Below are 4,645 nucleotides of genomic sequence, written 5' to 3'. Positions count from 1 at the left end.
CAGCATCTGTGTTTGCACCAGTACTTTGGGGTCAACAGGGTTTCACATACAAAGGCCATAATATTTACATATACAGTGTGGATTACGACATGATGGCTGCGAATGTGAACTCCTTAGCTTAAACCAATGCACTCAATTAAGCATTTGTCATAAATTAGTGCACTTGAAAGATTTATGGATTACCTTGGAACAGGTTTATATGTAAGCTGATCGCATGGCGTTAGCAGGTCATCGCTCATTACAGTAATCCCTGATCATTTGTTTGAGTCAGACAGAAACAAACAGGTTCAACCAATCCAAACACTGAATTACAGGCTAAATAGAGGTCATAGGTCATCAGCATCTAATTGGATCCAGCACAGTGAACTACGGCAAACCATAGGCAACTTTCCAGTAGGTAATACCTGATCATTAAGCTCATTTATTTTCCCACAAAAGCTTGAGCCACGAGGACAAATCCTATCACTACTGGGCATTTGCTTCTTTGAGATACCATGACCACTTTAGCCCCGTGCATTCATCTGGCACACCTCAGTCACGCAATTTCGTTTGACGTCTGGTAGGGATCCCAAGGGCAGTTCACATCTACAAATTATACATATCAGAGCGCTCACCTCTCATCCCCGGCACTTTCGGATATCCACCCGTTAATTGTTGTAATGTAAAGATTTTCACATGTGAATTGTTTTCAATCTATACATGCCCATGTGCGAATTTCTGTTCCCATTTGCAGATTTGGATTGTTCTTCATCCATGAACTATGAGTGTGAACAGGAGATCAAAGGCCTATATGGATAGCGAGCTGTAAAAATCACATATCAAGTGTTCAGAATAAAAGAGAGGTCCAGACATTTAGACAGAGGTTGAATGATTATAAACGTGAAAGTTTGGACACCAATGCACAGCATTTGCATATGAAACATTTTAAACACTATTTCATTTCGTATTCATAATCAAAGACTTTAAATCTATCAGAATTACACATTTTCAGTGTCCAAAAGAGCCACAATCAGGTGTCAAATCAAAACATCTCTCTAAGAAACAGATACAAATAAAATGCAATGTTAGATACACAGCGCCCCCTAGTAGAGAGTGTGGTAGTAAATGTTGAAGTATTGCTAAGCACGCACAGCAGTTTTAAATCATGTCTATCATAAGCAATTTTGAACAGGCCTAAAACTAATGTGAGCATTTTTACTCCATTTAAATGATTTAGAAATATATAAATATATATACTCCATGCACACACACACACACACACACACTCATGTCTGGTTTGCTATCCTTGTGGGGACTCTCCATAAGCATAATGGTTTGTATACTGTACATACTGTCATACTGTTTGTAGGCCTAAAACTAATGTGAGCATTTTTACTCCATTTAAATGATTTAGAAATATATAAATATATATACTCCATGCACACACACACACACACACACACACTCATGTCTGGTTTGCTATCCTTGTGGGGACTCTCCATAAGCATAATGGTTTGTATACTGTACATACTGTATATTATATTGCCCTACACCAACCCTACCCCTAAACCTACCCCTTACAGGAAACTTTGTGCATTTTTAGATTTTCAAAAAACTTCATTTTGTTTGATTTATTAGCTTGTTTACCTGTGGGGACCTCAATTTAGGTCCCTACCGTGACACGAGCCCCACGAGTCTGTGTGTATTCAGGTTTAAGTCCCCACCAGAATAGAAAAACAGGAACACTTACACACACACACACACAATAAAAGTATAAAACAGTATTTACTCTATGCGTTTTTTTCCTATTGGTAAAATGTTACAAATGTTAAGAAAGTCAATACTGTGCAGAATAGTAAGAGCACTTTAAAATATAGTATAAATATAGCTAATCAGTTTAAATATAGCTAATTGAATTAAATAAAAATGATAAATTAATAATATGTTATAAAAATAACACATTAAAATATAATAAAATGATGTAAAAAAAGTATTTCAAAAAGTCTAAAAAAAAGTATATTTTCAAAAAAAAAAAACATATAATCACAAAAGTTCACAAATATTAAAAAAGGTGCAAAATAATAATAATATAATAATAGTTTTATTCAATGTCCTTTGATTTTTTTAAAGACAATCTTATTTTATCTAATCTAACCAGAACGACCAGACACAGGAACAGTTTCTTCCCTCAGGCCATCCATCTCATGAACACTTGACAATAACCGTGGAACACACACTATTTATTCACTCATACACTTATTTATCTAACACTCATACTCAGCCTAAACCTCAAATTTGCACATAATATACAGTACCTGTACATACAAAAAAAAACTGTCTATTGTAATATACCTGCACACACAATTGTCCATTTATATATTTTTATTCCTTATTTACTTGTTCTATTTTTATTATCTGTGTTTTTTGTTCTGTCACTGTCATCTGAAAACAAATTCCTCGTATGTGTAAACATACCTGGCAATAAAGCTCATTCTGATTCTGATTCTGATTCTGATTCTAATCTTGTTATCACTAGGCTATTCTCATGCTTTGCCTCATTATGTCTGCAGATGGCAGTGCTCCATAAAGTTTCATGTGAAGGCCCTTACTGAGAGCACAGTCTTAACTTCAGTCTGTTTCTGCAGAAGAAACCTAATTATACACATTCCTTTTGAAACCAGAGCTCTTGACACATTAATGCATCATCAAAATATTTTTCGCTCATTAATATGACTTGTTTGTGCTACTGCTTACTAATATCTTGTGTTGTTAACATGCCTATTAGAAAAAGCATTTGAATTCAATCTGATTTTACATAAGGCAAAACTCACTTATCAATTAGGCTGTGACTGAATAGGTGTTTTTCGACAAATAAACAACTTAACAAACACAGCACGGTGACATGCGAGGCTAATTCAGAACAAACTCTTGTTTGAGGTGAACTTGGCGAAATTAGTGCGGCCTTCAAAGCAATTCAGCATTACATTTTTAACGGAGGTTTTGTTATTTCCTTACCCCTTATTATGTCACTGAAATGGCGACCTGGTGCCTTGAGGGCAATGAAAATAAAATAGGGGGAAAAAAAGAAGAAGAAAGACTCAAAGAAAGAGACATTTGAAAATGCGGCGTGTGAGAAGGGTGGGAACTGTGAGGAAGAAAGACTGGAATTGCTAATTGAAGCTTGATCGGGATGGGAAAGGTTTGTGAACGGGCTGTTAAAGATGTAAAATATAGTCTTCACTGTCGACTTTTAGAGATATTTTAAATCGTGTGACATGTATGATTCATACATAGTTATTTTAAGGATGAATGGGAATTTAGTTATTTTGGTACTTCATACAGGCCTACTGCACAAGTTATCTAAAGCTTCACTTCTCGACTGTCAGGGTGCATTTAGCTGATTTATAGATTTTTGCAGATAAATAGAGTAAAGTTTGTAACTTTGGTTAAAGTCTATGAAAGTTGAAAATAGTTGTATATGTCTGTTTAGATAAAAAATTTTGACACTTGGAGTTTTTGACTAGTCTTGGTTCATTTGAACATTCAATCATGTTAAGTCTATGGGATTTTTGGAAGTTTTGAGTCCAATCAGTTAGAAAATATAAACACTGTAAGAATAGACTAAAGGTGTGACCCGAGTTTGCTGTAGCATTAAAGCTCTAGGAGGAGATAGGCCTAGTGTTAATAGTTTTAGTCACATAATAAAAATAATAGTAATAACAAGGCTAAATCTATATAAACCTTTTAGTGTAGCCTATGTCAAAGGAACCATCACCATAGCAACTTCACAAAACATCCTCAACTGTAAGGTAACAGAGTCGGCAAAGATGATCGCACACATATACACACCATCCATACGGTTGGTTTCTGTCGAGATGTGTTGTTGATCCTATCCTGTGTTGTTTGGCAGTGGCACATTTTAACGCATTGTTTGTCTCACTCATTGTCTTCCTCACACTCACAGTTGCTGCAGTGTGAGCGCGCAGTATTTGCGGATTTTAAACTGTTGTCTGAGTGCTCCGAAACTAAGTGCGATTTGATGGACACTTGTTTGTCCACATTAGAAAACAACACTGCTTGTTTTCCATGATCTCCCACATCATTTTTTGAACGGCTGCCTGTATGTAGTTTATCCAAGATTTAACTTCTGGTAAAGATGCTTTAAAATGTAGAGGAAAAATTTATCCGAGGCACTGCCTATTTACAGCAGCATTTTTTGTGTGTATGACTGTGTATCTGCGCGTGTGTGCTGTGGTGGAACAGAATCCCACTGTGCTAAATGACCTGTGACTGAAGTCTTCCATGTCAACTCTATGATTCACACTGAGGCCCCACGTCACTGTGCACACACATGCTCAAATGAAGTCGGCTTCCTACCGATGCCATACCCGGGTCAATGAAAGCGCGAGCACACACCACCTATGCACGCGCGCAAACTGAGCACACATCAGAAATATTGTGATTCGATCATGTAGTGCGCAGGTATTTTCCTCAATGCATACAATTTGGTTTCCACCCTAGACGTTTGAGGAAAATGTCCTGCGACGTGTTGATCAAAATGATTACCATTTTGTGTTTCACCTCCAGTGTTTTGTTTTATTGGTACAGAAAGTGAGGGCGGACTCCAAACAAACAAACAGCCAAAGTGGGGGGGGGGGGGGGGGGG

At 36.9% G+C, this 4,645-nt stretch overlaps 1 long non-coding RNA gene across 2 annotated transcripts; it reads right to left on the bottom strand.

Moving 5' to 3' along the window:
* Positions 1-506: 506 nt before the first annotated feature.
* LOC107583478 (uncharacterized) lies at positions 507-4,299 on the bottom strand. Of its 2 annotated transcripts, none has more exons than XR_001609046.1 (3): positions 4,264-4,299; positions 615-802; positions 507-556 (listed from the first exon to the last, which is right to left on the bottom strand). It is a non-coding gene; the product is annotated as an uncharacterized lncRNA (long non-coding RNA). The 2 variants fall into 2 exon arrangements; XR_001609045.1 differs by lacking the exon at positions 4,264-4,299 and adding an exon at positions 3,829-3,967.
* Between the last annotated feature and the right edge of the window lie 346 nt (positions 4,300-4,645).

The sequence above is a fragment of the Sinocyclocheilus grahami genome, unplaced genomic scaffold (genome assembly GCF_001515645.1).
Source record: "Sinocyclocheilus grahami isolate Dianchi unplaced genomic scaffold, SAMN03320097.WGS_v1.1 scaffold4.1, whole genome shotgun sequence".
Taxonomy (NCBI): domain Eukaryota; kingdom Metazoa; phylum Chordata; class Actinopteri; order Cypriniformes; family Cyprinidae; genus Sinocyclocheilus; species Sinocyclocheilus grahami.
The sequence above is the reverse complement of the archived record's forward strand: the minus strand, read 5'-3'. Positions and strand labels throughout refer to the sequence as shown.